This window comes from Danio aesculapii, chromosome 5 (genome assembly GCF_903798145.1).
Source record: "Danio aesculapii chromosome 5, fDanAes4.1, whole genome shotgun sequence".
Lineage (NCBI taxonomy): Eukaryota > Metazoa > Chordata > Actinopteri > Cypriniformes > Danionidae > Danio > Danio aesculapii.
This window is the reverse complement of record NC_079439.1, coordinates 669658-685339: the sequence shown is the minus strand read 5'-3', so window position 1 is coordinate 685339 and position 15682 is coordinate 669658. Positions and strand designations below refer to the sequence as shown.

Sequence of the window (15682 nt, the reverse complement as noted above, 5' to 3'; positions counted from 1 at the left end):
TGTTGGGTTTAAGGTTCGGGTGGGGGTAGGCGTTAATAACATACAATAAATGGGAAATTTAATAAATAATATAAATAAATCTTGTTAACGTCCAGCCGCAACCATATCCGATGTAGCAACAACCGACTTTGGTTCAACTTATCATTTAGCCACACCCAGTGGACCACAATATCACTACAATACAAGAAAAGTGGCTCCTTCACACACGGTTTCCTTATGGCACATAAATCAGAATCAGAAAGAGCTTTATTGCCAGGTATGTTCACACATACGAGGAATTTGTTTTGGTGACAGAGCTTCTACAGTGCAACAGGATTACAGAGACAGGACAAAAAACAGATCATAAATATATTTTAAATACAGAAGTAAGTAGTGAGTGCAAAGATACAGATTGACAAGTGTATGTACATGTTTATTACTATATACAACGTTATATGTGCAGCTGTTATGTGCAAATTGGCATGTAAAGTGTGTTGTTAAATAAGTGTATATGTGTATAAAAGTGTATAGCAGTAGTGATGTTGGTTCCACAATTATTATCATCAAGTGTTCATGAGATGGATTGCCTGAGGGAAAAAACTGTTTCTGTGTCGGGCTGTTCTGGTGCGCAGTGCTCTGTAGCGTCGACCAGAAGGTAACAGTTCAAAGAGGCAGTGTGCTGGGTGTGAGGGGTCCAGAGTGATTTTGGCAGCCCTTCTGCTCGCTCTGGATAAGTACAGTTCTTGGGGAGTAGGAAGGGTTGTACCAGTGATTCGCTCAGCAGTCCGAACTATTCGGCGTAGTCTTTGGAGGTCGTATTTAGTAGCTGAGCTAAACCAGACAGTTATTGATGTGCAGATGACTGATTCAATGATGGAGGTGTAGAACTGTTTCAGCAGCTCCTTTGGGAGGTTAAACTTCCTCAGCTGATGAAGAAAGTACAGCCTCTTGAGCTTTTTTTACAATGGAGTCAATGTGAGTGTCCCACTTCAGGTCCTGAGAGATGGTGGTGCCCAGGAACCTGAATGACTCCACTGCTGCCACAATGCTGTCCATGATGCTCAGTGGGGGGAGAGCAGGGGGGTTTCTCCTGAAGTCCACTATCATCTCCACTGTTTTGAGCGTGTTGAGCTCCAGGTTGTTGTGACTGCACCAGACAGCCAACTCCTTAAATAAAATACAGTAATGCGAAACGCTTGCAGTTAATGGCAGATATCGAAAGCAGAATTCTGGATATTTGAGGAGATTTAGAAATCCTGACCCAATGCATTTTAAAATCCCAAATAGAGGACACGTCTGTGTATAAAGAGGATGTATTGTCACCTTAAATAATGAGCTGGATCAGTTTATTTAGTAAAGGCTTTTCTTTTCTTCACAGCTTCTCAAAGCTACTACCAAAGTCAGAGCAGTTACAGTTTTGTCCAGCGTGTCTTTGTGGGTCTGCGTAACACATGAGTCCGTTGCGGAAGCGTTCTCAGTTTCTCGCGAACACAGAACCGGGCTGCTCAGGTAATGTCTATGTGTGGAAAGCGCTCACACTTGATGCATTTTCTTTAAGCCTCACACACTGTGCAGCTCCGCCGCCATTCGGTGTCTTGCGTTGCTTAGTAACATATACAAAATGACGTAAAGACCGGCTGACGTGAAGTAAATATACCAGTCGACATTGTTGATCGCGTCAGCGTGAACGCGGGGAGAACATACAAACTCCACACAGAAACGCCAACTGGTCGCTCGAACCAGTGACCTTCTTGCTGTGAGGCGACCGCACTACCTACTGCGCCACTGCGTCGTCATGTATTTATATGATCTTTATTTTTATTGTTAATATTATTATTTCAGTGCAGGTCTTTTTCTCTATGTAAAGAGCTGAGCGCCACACACTGTTCTGACGTCCTTCAGGGGGATCAAGGGTTAATTAGGGTTGGGTTGGCGAGGGCCTTTTAATAAGCAGATTTTACTGTGTAAAATACATCGTGTCTATGGAGAGTCCCTGTAAACCATGTAAACAAGTGTGTGTGTGTGTCCTCCATCAGTGTCGTGACGCTGGAATGTTGTTTGTCTCTTCATGGGTTTAATTTGTTTATGAGGTGAAGCCTGAGATCTGGAGCTCCGACACAAAACACAATTTAAATACAAATGACTGAGCTTCACAAGCCAGCAGCATCTGCATTCAGTCCAGCAGCGGCGGCGGCGGAGGAGGGTCACATGGTGCACTGCTGAGATAAATGAGGCTGTCTGCTTTATGGAGACCACACTTCCCTATATTCAGACACACACACACGCGCGCACCCGCAAAAAGCACACGCGTGGATGGACACACAGACAGACAGACAGACAGACACACACACACATACACATGCGCGCAAACACACTCTCAAGCTCAGGCAACAATGCACACACACAAAAACACACACACACACACACACACACACACACACACGCACACACACACACGCATATGCATGCACGCACATACAAACACACACACACACACACACACACACACACACACACCCAGACCGACACACATGCACAAACGCACATGTAAATATTCACACACACACACACACACACACACGTGCGCACACACACACACACAAATGCACACAAAAAAGCAATGTCACACACATAAACACACAAATGCACACACACAAGCCCATGCATGCACACACATACAAACGCACAGAGACAGACACACACATACACACACACACATGCACAAAAACACACACTCACAATCAAGCACATACACACACATAGACAGAGAAACACATACACGCACACACACAACAATGCACACACACATACACGTTCAAACACACACAAAAACGCACAAGGAGACACACACACACGCACACACACACACACACACGCGCATACACAGGCAGACACACGCAAACAAATACACACATGCACACACACAAAATCACATACAAGCACATGCATGCATACACACACACACACACAAATATGCACATGCATGCACAGACACACACATGCACACACACACAAATGCATACACACAGCCAGACAAACACCTACACATGCACACACATCAGTCTTATCCATCTGCAGCGCAGCTTTCTAATATTGTAGAAGGGGTAATAGTCAGAAGTGATTTCTTCTCTTCATTTCCTCTTCCGCTGTGAGTGTGTGTGTGTGTTTGTGTTCATGAGGTCAGTGTCTACAGTGTCTTTCTATTTCAGCTTAAAATTAGGTTGTGTGTTGCAGAGTTATTGTTGACCAATAAACCTTAAAGTTTTAACTTGAGTTAAAAGAGAACTCATATACGCTCAGCGGCCACTTTATTAGGTACACCTGTCCAACTGCCCATTAATGCAGATTTCTAATCAGCCAATCACATGGCAGCAGCTCACTGCATTTAGGCATGTAGACATGGTCAAGACGATCTGCTGCAGGTCAAAGCGAGCATCAGAATGGGGAAGAAAGGGGATTTAAGAGACTTTGTACGTGGCATGGTTGTTGATACCAGACGGGCTGCTCTGAGTATTTCAGAAACTGCTGATCTACTGGGATTTTCACGCACAACCATCTCTAGGGTTTACAGAGAATGGTCCGACAAAGAGGAAATATCCAGTGAGCGGCAGTTCTGTGGGCGCAAATGCCTTGTTGATGCCAGAGGTCAGAGGAGAATGGCCAGACTGGTTCCAGCTGATAGAAAGGCAACAGTAACTCAAATAAGCACTCGTTACAACCGAGGTCTGCAGAAGAGCATCTCTGAACACACAACACGTCCAACCTTGAGGCAGATGGGCTACAGCAGCAGAAGACCACACCGGGTGCCGCTCCTGTCAGCTAAGAACAGGAAACTGAGGCTACAATTCACACAGGCTCACCAAAACTGGACAATAGAAGATTGGAGAAACGTTGCCTGGTCTGATGAGTCTCCATTTCTGCTGACACATTCGGATGCTCGGCTCACAATTTGGCCTCAACAACATGAAAGCATGGATCCATCCTGCCTTGTATCAGCGGTTCAGGCTGGTGGTGGTGGTGTAATGGTGTGGGGGAGATTTTCTTTGGGTCCATTAGTACCAATTGAGCATGGTGTCAACACCACAGCCTACCTGAGTATTGTTGCTGACCATGTCCATCCCTTTATGAGCGCAGTGTCTCCATCTTCTGATGGCTACTTCCAGCAGGATAACACACCATGTCATAAAGCGTGAATCATCTCAGACTGGTTTCTTGAACATGACAATGAGTTCACTGTACTCAAATGGCCTCCACAGTCACCAGAGCTCAATCCAATAGAGCACCTTTGGGATGTGGTGGAACGGGAGATTGGCATCATGGATGTGCAGCCGACAAATCTGCAGCAACTGTGTGATGCTATCATGTCAATATGGAGCCAAATCTCTGAGCAATATTTCCAGTAGCTTGTTGAATCTCTGACATGAAGGATTATACCAGGCAATAAAGCTCTTTCTGATTCTGAAAAGCTCTTTCTATAGTCAGGGGAGGATTTAACCAATAGGCAAGGTAAGCAGCTGCTTAGGGCCTCAGGATATCAGGGGCCCCCAATAAATAACTAGAAGTTTCTATAAATAATATGTAACATAGTTTCTATCATATTTTCTATGGTGATGTTTTCAAATGTGTCCCCCTCCCCCAATCATGGATCAGTCTAGCAATAAAATCAGGTAAGGATTTTTTTTAAGGCAGTTCTGAAGGCGAAAGGGGGTCCAACGCTGTACTAGTGAGGTGTATCTAATAAAGTGGCCGGGCAGTGTATATATATGTATTTATATGTGTGTATATATATATATATATATATATATATATATATATATATATATATATATATATATATATGTAATTTATTTTTCAATTAATACAACTGACTGACTGAAGCTTCATCAGCAGAAGCACCAATAATGTTTTCTGTGTGTGTGTTAATTACCCTGGTTATCCTCCATCTCAGTGTGAGTGTAAAGCTGTTAATGAAGATGTAAATGAGCGTCTCTCTATGATGGACACATTAGTGGCTAAAAGCACTGGTTTATGTGTGTGTGTGCGTAATTAAAAACACTTGTGTACTGATAAGGTGTAATTGTGCTTGTGAAGATGTGTGTGTGTGTGTGTGTGTATTAGCAGAAAGCCTTCATTAGTGCTGAAAGTGTTGTGATGTTGTTAATGAGTGATTGAGCTCAACTAAAGCTGTTGCTTAAATTATCTCAATTACACACCAGCAGAAGAACACTCTTACAACACACACTCACACACACACACATACACACGCTCACTTATTACTGTAAACACAGTTCTGTAAATTCACCGTCAGATTTATTTATTTATAGTGCTTCATTTAGCAGATTATAAGAGCTGAATAAGTGTGTGCGCGTGTGTGTGTGTGTGTGTGTGTGTGTGTGTGTGTGTTTGTTCGATGTGTGTTTATTGTGTCTGTGTGTTGTGTTTATGCATCAAGTTAAACTAAATAAAAATGATAATTATCTAGTTTTTAATCAATATTTTGTATGAATGAAAATCATAATGAAATGGATGCATGGATGGGGTGTTGTCATAAGTGTCAGTGTAATTTTGATTGATTAGAGTTTTATTTTTGTGCATGTTAAAATGATTAAAAAATGAGTAAAAAAAAAAAATATATATATATACACACACACACACACACACACACACACACACACACACACACACACACACACACACACACACACACACAGTTGAAGTAGAAGAATTAGTCGCCCCCTTTGATTTTTTTTTATTCTTCTTTAAATATTCCCCAAATGATGTTGAACAGAGCAAGGAAATTTTCACTGTCTGATAATATTTGTTCTTCTGGAGAAAGTCTTATTTGTTTTATTTCAGCTAGAATTAAAGCAGTTTTTAATTGTTTAAACACCATTTTAAGGTCAATATTATTAGCCCCCTAAAGCTATATGTGTTTTCAATAGTCTACAGAACAAACCATCTTTATACAATAACTTGCCTAATGACCCTAACTTTACCCTAATTAACCTAGTTAAGCCTTTAAATGTCACTTTAAGCTGAATACTAGTGTCTTGAAGAATATCTAGTCTAATATTATTTACTGTCATCATGACAAAGAGAAAATAAATCAGTTATTAGAGATGAGTTATTAACACTATTATGATTAGAGATGTGTTGAAGAAATCTGCTCTCTGTTAAACAGAAATTGGGGGAAAAAATAAACAGGGGGGCTAATAATTCTGACTTCAACTGTATATTGTATATCAGCTGTATATCAGGAAGGCGTGGGTTGGCCTTAGAGAGTCTCAAAATCCTTGAGGAACTACTTTCTTCCATCATTCGTTCACATCTGCAGCTGACGTCAGAACAGTAGAAACTGCTGCAAACTCACCAACATCACTGTAGAGCTAGTGTCTGAATGATTCTCTAGCGTAATGTCTAAAGTTATGACTAAACAGCTGATTTTATTCACATTTTAAGATTATAAGGCTGAACAGCATGAAATATCATCAGTCTACAGAGATTTCCCAGCATTTCTCTGTTGTAATCAGGAGATCACAATAATTAACCCTGAAAAAGCCAAAGCAAAGCAAACACTAGCAGATTACTATAGTTGTAAATACAGCAGTACAACATAAAAAAAGAGAGATCAACTTAGTGTGTCATTTACCTGTTTAATAAGGATTTGATCAGCTGGAGTTTGAAATTACGCTGAGTAATTCTCTTCTAAGGGCTAATTATGTGATCTCTGTTGCCATCTTGTGGTGGAACATCAAGCGTCTTTGCTCTGCTCTATGACAGGCTGGTGGCCGTCAACACACTGAGGGCTCTATTCTGACGATCCATGCGCAATCTGCAGGGCACAAAAGCAATTAGAGCGTGTCGGAATCCACTTTTGCTAAATTAAGGACGGATAAATCCACTTTGCACTGTGGCGCATGGTCTAACAGGGTTGAGCTTATTCTCTTAATGAGTTATAGGTGTGTTTTGAGAATAAACAAATCAGAGTCTCATCTCCCATTCCCTGTAAGAGCCAGTTGTGTTGCGCCATAGCGCATTTGCTATTTACTTGGCGGATTTATTATTTACATTACAGCGTGAGAATGAGAGATGAGCCTCCTCATTATTAACTTTCACTTTCGCTCTTGTGGATAGGGAAACTTTGTACGCACATACATCAATTAGCCTATAAATAATTAATTTAGTTTGTTAAGCGCAAAGATTTGTTTCAAAACTATTTCTGAATTCAGTTCTAATTTCCAGCAAAGGAATAAATGAACAATAATAATGAAGTGTGGTCAAAACACTGAGTTATATCCTAATACACATGCTGTGCCTCATGTGGTCTAAAACCTGACAGGTGGACAAATCTAAGCTTGTTTTTAATAAAACAAATATAAATATGCAGATAATCAATAATACTGCTAATAATAATAACATTATACAAAAGCAAATTGTTATGAATAAATTAAAAAAGCCCCCCGAGATGAAGAAGGCATGAAAGTTGGGTTTTTATATTTATGTAGGCTAGAAAATAATGTTTTGTAATATTTTAATCCTTTATATTTATATCCTATAGGCTATATATCTCCTCTCCTATATAAGTTCCTCAAAATAGCTACTCGCCAGCAATGCACTTCAACACACCTCCTTTTTAGACCAGAACGCCTATAAGCGCACATATGAGCGCAAATGCATTTGCTATTTAAACAACGTGGCGCAAAACGTCAAAACGACTCTTGCGCCAAGCTGAAACTAGCAAACAACTATTGCGTCGTGCCTTGCGCCACATTGCGTCGGGTGTACGTCGTCGGGTGTACGTCATCAGGACGTTGTTTTAGAGTTCCTATTTGCAGGACAAATAGAGTCAGAAATTATTTTATAATAGTGGCCATTAGGTCATTAAATGAGTCCAGGTGGGAGGGAGTCCAGGTGGGGTAAAATTTTATTAATGTGTACATGGAACTTCACCTGTGTTACGGCACCTTGCTGCAATTTTTGTTTCCCTAAACAGGATAATAGAGTTGAGTCTGAGTATGATAGGGCTCTGAATCTCTGAAATTATAAATATTTAAAATAGCATTATCCTTAAAAATAAACAGCATAGTTGCAATCTAAACAACTACATTCTCTACTAAAAAACCCTCAAAAGTACATCATGTTGTCCAACAGCTGCAATATTTGTCAAACTGTAGTGAGTTTATTGATCTGCTGTCACTCTGTGGGCGGAGTAATATAGAAGGGTGAAGAGGCTGTATGAGTGCAGTTAATGCAGAATATCACATGACTGTCAGCCAATCAGATTCGAGAACCAGACAGGACTGGTGTATAAATATATATAATTTTTTTAGATATTTATTTGTCAACTGGATCAAATAAAATTGACTGTATATTGAATGTTTTCAGTCCATTTTAACATTATAATGTTTAAAATATAGACAAATCTACATTCCTGATGTTGTCTTCTGCTGTGTTTTTGATGCAGGTGGGGTCACATGATCATCCAGGATATGATGTCATCAGTCTGCATCATCAGCAGCTGAATCGAGCACAGGTTCATCACTCATCACAGATATCGCTTCAATAAAGGCCTTTTCTAGAGCTTCTATTTTGATGTACATATCCATATATGTATATATATATATGATTGAGAATTGAGGACGCTTCTCTTGTGTGGGCCGGACAGACAGACGGAAACAAACACAGCAATAATCCTCCAATCAGGTTCTGCCGCTGGATGTCTTTATTTTCAGGTCTGATGCGACGCTCGCTCAGATTCTCTCTCTTCAGGGCTCGTGGCGAATGATTAATGCTTTTACAAACGTATGAATGGGGAAATACCTGCTTATTTAAGAAAATAAATTTTATACCTTGAGATGAAATTGTGTAAATTTCTTGCATCATTTCTAGAGTAAATAAATGATTATATTCTCAGATATGAGCTGGTGTTTTATTTCTCACACTCTTCTACAAGCTGATGTTTGGATTATCTGTTTCATATTCATAACATACCAGACGTGACACCTCCACCGGGTGGCGCTGAATATATTCATAATCTGTATGTCCTGCATTTTGCATTCTGACATGCTGAAAACACTCCATGGTCATACACGCTAACAATAATGCACTTTTACTCTGAAATAGAGTCTGTATTGGAATCTGGGTCAGGGTTTGAGTGTGGATCTGGATCATGTTTTGGATCTGGATTTGAAATTGAGTCTGTATTGGAATCTGGATTAAGTTTGAGTGTGGATCAGGATCTGGATTTGAAATAGACTATCTTTTTGGGGTCTGGATCAGAGTTAGAGTGTGGATCTGGATCATGTTTTGGATTTGAAATAGAGTCTGTATTGGAATTTAGATCAGGGTTTGAGTGTGGATTAGGATATGGATCATGTTCTGGATCTGGATTTGAAAGAGACTCTATTTAAGAATTTGGATCAGAGTTAGAGTGTGGATCTGGATCATGTCCTGTATTAGAGTCTGGATGAGGGTTTGAGTGTGAATCAGGATCTAGATCATGTTCTGGATCTGGATTTGAATCGGGATCAGACTTAGAGTGTGGATATGGATCATGTTCTGTATTTGAAATAAAGTCTGTATCGGAATCTGTATCAAGGTTTGAGTGTGGATCAAGATGATGTTCTGAATGTGGATTTAAAATAGTCTGTATCGGAATCTGGTTCCGGGATTGATTGTGGAACTGGATCTAGATTTGAAATATACTCTTTATTGGAATCTGGATCAGGGTTTGAGTTTGGATCTGGATTGTGATCTATGTGATGTTCTGATTTGGATTTGAAATGAAGTCTGTATTGGAATGTCAATTAAAATTTAAATGGATTAACTGGATTAGAATCTGGATTATGTTCTGGGTCTGGATTTGAGATAAAGTCTGAATCTTGATTGGGGTTTGAGTGTGGAATGTTTAATCGGCATCATGTTTTGGATCTGGATTTAAAACAGAGTCTGTATCTGAATCTGGATGAGGGTTTGAGTGTGGAATGAGGATCGGGATCTGGATCATGTTTTGGATCTGGATTTGAGTGTAGAGTGTTGATCATTGATTGAGTGGGTCATAAATGCCTTTTACTCTTTAATGTTTTCTTTTTTAAATGCCACATATACGCTGTAAAATTAATGCAGGCTTAGATAACCTTGAAAATAATGTAAAAAAAATTGTTGTAATCTCACTAGGAAACATTGTGGCCAATCAAACGCAGCCTGGGGCGTGCATATTAATGATCCTGTGTTGTTTGGGGCTCATGGTATGACATTTTTCTGTACTGGAGTCTTATTATTATTATTCAGCAGTGCCTAGCTATGTCCAGATTTAAATTTCATGGCACATTTAAGCACAAATCCTGTGAGGAACTCAAACAACAAAAACAGGATTAAACAGAAAGGAGTGTTTGATGGAGACTCCTGAAGCCTGAATGATGAGGCGCGGTAATGAATCAACTGTTTCTAACTGAGGATCTGCATTATTGATGTGAATGTCAGACGTTTCTCACCTCATATGAGTGAAAAATGTCCGTCTGCCGCTTCTGATCGATCTTTGGCCACTCTTTATCTGGTTTGCTGTGAGCTGATTAATAACTGCATGATCAGAGATGCTCTGTGGGTTTATCTGTCATTTCCGCTCGATGTTTTTGTGCTCATTTATTTGCATTAATGTGTTGGGAGATGGATTATCAGTGGACATACTTTAATCACACTGCATTAGCTGTCGTCTAATTGTTGATCTTAAAAACATCTGAAGGCTAAAACAGCTCCTGAAATAATGATGGTGTCAGTGTTAAATGCAGCACTCCTAAATATTTGCTTTAAGAGTAGTTCATCATGTGTTAGCATCACAGCTAGCTGCTAAACTAATGGAACATTAGCAGTAATGAAGACGCTACTAAATCATGGAGAGCACAAACTATCCTCAAATGGCTAAAAAGAAAACATTTCAGAAACATTTGAGAGTTAAGAAAGAGATTGCCTTAATCACTGAGGTATTCCCCTATAGTCAGAATGATGTTTTCAAATATATTTTATATTTATTTAAACACACACACACACACACACACACACACACACACACACACACACACGCACACACACACACACACACACACACACATGCTCACACACATGCTCACACACAGTTGGACCATAGGACCATTTTCTGGATTTGGATTTGAAATAGAGCTTGTATTGGAACCTGGATTAGGGATTGAGTGTGAATCTGGATTGTGATCTGAATCATGTTTTAATTTGGATTTGAAATAAAGTCTGTGATGGAATCTAGATTGTGGGTTTATGTGTGGATCTGGGTTGTGATCTGGATCATGTCTTGGATCTTAAATGAAGCCTGTTTTGCTATCTGGATCAGGGTGTAAGTGTGGATCAGGATCTGGATCATGTTCTGAATCTGGATTTGAAATAGACTGTTTTAGAATCTGGATCAGAATTAGAGTGTGGATCTAGATCATGATTATTATTTGAAATAGAGCCTGTATTGGAATCTGGTTTAGGGTAGAGTGTGGATCTGAATTGTGATCTGGATCATATTCAGATTAAGATTTTTAAATAAAGTCTGTGATGGAATCTAGAACATGGGTTTGGGTGTGGAACAGGAATAAAATATTAAAATCTAAATCATGCTCATGGATCTGGATTTAAAATAGAGTCTATATTGGAATCTGGAACAGGGTTTGAGTGTGGATCTGTGTTGTGATTTGGATTGTGTTCTGGATCTGAAATAAAGTGTGTTTTGGAATCTGGATCAGAGTTTGTTTGGAGTGTGGATCAGGATCTGGATTATGTTCTGGATGTGAAATAGAGTCTGTATTGGAATCTGGATCAGGGTTTGAGTGTGGATCTGGATCGTGATCTATATTTAAAATAGAGCCTGTATTGGAATCTGGATTATGGATTGAGTATGGATCTGGATTGTGATCTGGATCATGTTTTGATTTGCATTTAAAGTCTGTGATGGAATTTATATTATGGGTTTGAGTGTGAAACTGGATTAAAATCTAGATCATGCTCTGAATCTGGATCTGAAATAGAGTCTGTTTTCGAATCTGGAGCAGTTTGAGTGTGGATCTGGGTTGTGATCTGCATCATGTTCTGGATCTTAAAGTCTGCTTTGCAATCTGGATCAGTGTTTAAGTGTGGATTAGGATCTAGATCATGTTCTGGATCTGGATTTGAATTAAGCTATTTTAGAATCTGGATCAGAGTTAGAGTGTGGATCTGGATCGTGTTCTGGGTTTTAAATAGAGTCTGTATTGGAATATGGATCAGGGTTTGAGTGTATATCTGGATATGGATTTGAAATATACTCTTTATTGGAATCTGGATCAGAGTTTGACTGTGGATCGGGATCAGGACCTTGTTCTGTATCTGGATTTGAAATAAATTATTTTAAAATCTGGATCAGAGTTTGAGTGTGTATCTGGATCATGTTCTGGATCTGGATTTGAAATTGAGTCTGTATTGGAATCTGGATTAGGGTTTGAGTGTGTATCTAGATCATGTTTTGGATCTGGTTTGAAATAGACAATTTTAGAATCTGGATCAGAGTAAGAGTATGGATCTGGATCATGTTCTGGATCTGGATCTGAAATAGTTTGTATTGGAATTTGGTTCAGGGTTTGAGTTGGGATCTGGATTGTGATCTATATCATGTTCTGATTTGGATTTAAAATAAAGTCTGTATTGGAATCTTGGTTAGGGTTTAAATGGATTAACTGGATTAAAATCAGGATCATGCTCTGGATCTGGATTTGAAATAGAATCTGTATTGGAATCTGGGGGTTTGAATGTGGATCTAGGTTGTGTTCTAGATCATGTTCTGAGTCCTTAAGTCTGTATCTAAATCTGAATCAGGGTTTGAGTGTGGAATGTGGATCAGTATCTGGATCATGTTCTGGGTATGGATTAGACATAGAGTCTGTATTGGAATCTGGATCAGGGTTTGAGTGTGGATCTGGATTGTGATCTGGATCATGTTCTGGATCAGTTTTTTTCAGGTAGGTCTGTATGTTTGTGCTAATGCTGATCTTTCAGAGCTGTGTTCTTCACTGGAGCTCAGTTGTTCAAGTCTGTCAGGATTCACGCTGTGTTTGTTTACCATCCTCAGGTGATATTGACATATTGTCAGTGTTGTTGAAATATTAAACATAAGCTTGAGCATCTGAGTGACTCAAATGGAAGCAAATTGCCTGTTTTCTCAACAATCACTGAAGGACTCACTCTTACACACACACTCACGCACACACACACACACACACACACACACACACACACACACACACACACACACACACACACACACGCACAGAATGTATATAGAATGTATATAGAAATACGTTTTCAGAATGAGCCTGGGTTAGGTAAACAAACCAATATTTAATGTTTGTATCAAGTGTTTTATTTTGATTTGTGTGTTTGTGTTTGTCGTATATACTATTAATAACTGTTTATTGTTCATGTAAGTGTAGCTTATGTTTATGATTTAGTCATTTGATGGACTTTTTCAGTTGATTTGGATTATATGTTCACGTAAATATATATTAATTTCAATTTACATTTACATTTAGTCATTTAGCAGACGCTTTTATCCAAGGCGACTTACAAATGAGGACAAGGAAGCAGTTTACACAACTATAAGAGCAGCAGTGAACAAGCGCTATAGACAAGTTTCAGGTGTGTAAAAGTCTAAGAAGCTAAGCATTAGTAAATATATATATATATATTTTTTTTTTTTTGAGAGAGAGAGAGTCCAGTTAGTGGTATAGCCAGAGAGGCAGTTACAGATTAGGAAGGAAAGTGGAGACTAAACAGTTGAGTTTTTAGTGGTTTCTTGAAGACAGCAAGTGACTCTGCTGTTCTGATGTAGTTAGGGAGTTCATTCCACCAACTGGGCAGATTGAATGCGAGAGTTCGGGAAAGTGATTTCTTCCCTCTTAGGGATGGAACAACGAGGCGACGTTCATTCACAGAACGCAAGTTTCTGGAGGGCACATAAATCTGCAGAAGTGAGAGCAGATACGAAGGAGCAAAGCCAGAGGTCGCTTTGTAAGCAAACATCAGAGCTTTGAATTTGATGCGGGCAGCAACTGGCAGCCAGTGTAAACGGGTGAGTAGCGGAGTGACATGTGCTCTTTTGGGTTCATCAAAGACCACTCGTGCTGCTGCGTTCTGAAGCAGCTGAAGAGGTTTGATAGAACTAGCTGGTAGCCCGGCTAGTAGAGAGTTGCAATAGTCCAGTTTGGAGAGAACAAGAGCTTGAACAATGAGTTGAGCTGTATGTTCAGATAGGAAGGGTCGGACCTTTCTGATGTTATAGAGTACGAATCTGCAAGATCGAGCAGTTCTAGAAATGTGGTCAGAGAAGTTCAGTTGGTCATCAATCGTAACTCCAAGGCTTTTTACCATTTTGGATGCAGTGATGGTTGCTCCATCCATCTGGATTGAAAAGTTATGGTGAAGAGTCGGGTTGGCAGAAACTTCAAGCATTTCCGTTTTCATGAGGTTAAGCTGGAGATGATGATCTTGCATCCAGAGTGAAATGTCTGACAGGCAGGCTGAAATGCGAGCTGGAACCGAGGGATCATCAGGGTGGAAAGAGAGGTATAGCTGGGTGTCATCAGCATAGCAGTGGTAGGAAAATCCATGTTTCTGGATGACTGGTCCTAAAGATGTCGTGTAGATAGAGAAGAGAAGTGGCCCAAGAACAGAGCCCTGAGGTACCCCAGTGTTTAGATGCTGTAGGTTGGACACCTCACCCCTCCACGACACCCTGAATGACCTGTCCGAGAGGTAAGAACTGAACCATTGAATAACAGTGCCTGCGACGCCCAGTGACTCAAGCGTAGATAGCAGGATCTGGTGGTTTACAGTGTCAAAAGCAGCTGATAAATCCAGCAAGATGAGGACAGATGATTTAGAGTCTGCTTTAGCCAGTCTGAGATCCTCCACGACCGAGAGCAGGGCAGTCTCAGTTGAGTGGCCTTTCTTAAAGCCAGATTGCTTGTTGTCCATGAGGTTGTTTTGAGTAAGAAAGTCTAGGACTTGATTGAACACTACTTTCTCCAAAATCTTGGCCATGAATGGAAGCAGGGATACCGGTCGGTAGTTTTCAAGTAGCGTTTGATCCAGGTTGGGTTTCTTTAGCAGTGGGGTTACCCTAGCCTGCTTAAATGAAGTAGGAAATAGACCAGAGTCAAGAGATGTGTTAATTATGTGAGTCAGTGTTGGTATGACTGCAGGAGAAATGGCTTGCAGGAGATGAGAGGGAATGGGATCTAGCGGACAGGTGGTTGCATGGCTTGATAGCACGAGATTGGACACCTCAGACTCAGAGAGCTGGGAGAAAGAGGTGAGTGTGTGTGGTGTTGGTGGTGTATCTTGCGTGTTTGTTGTAGGTGCAGCAAATTGAGCACTGATTTTTGCAGTTTTGGTGCAAAAGAATGTAGCAAAGTCATCAGTAGTGAGTGTGGAGGATGCGGGTGGAGGAGGAGGGTAGAGGAGGGAGGAAAATGTTTTAAAAAGTAAGCGAGGATTGGTGGCACTGTTGACTTTCTGACGGAAGTATGTCTGCTTTGCAGAAGTAACCTCAGTCGAGTAAAGAAGACAGAAGAGTTTGGTATGTTATGAGCTGTTCAGGATTTTTAGTTTTTCACCAAATTCTCTCCGCAGCCCGAAGTTTTGAGCGATGCTCACGGAG

General features: G+C 40.2%; 1 protein-coding gene across 1 annotated transcript in view; it reads left to right on the top strand.

Annotated features, from left to right (window-relative positions):
* The window catches only part of mbd2 (methyl-CpG binding domain protein 2), a 54329-nt gene extending 45437 nt beyond the window's left edge, over positions 1-8892 (top strand). Inside the window, exon 7 of the mRNA XM_056457186.1 lies at positions 8444-8892. The gene's annotated coding sequence lies outside the window, so the exon portion shown is untranslated. The remainder of the gene's footprint in view (positions 1-8443) is intronic.
* Positions 8893-15682: the final 6790 nt, after the last annotated feature.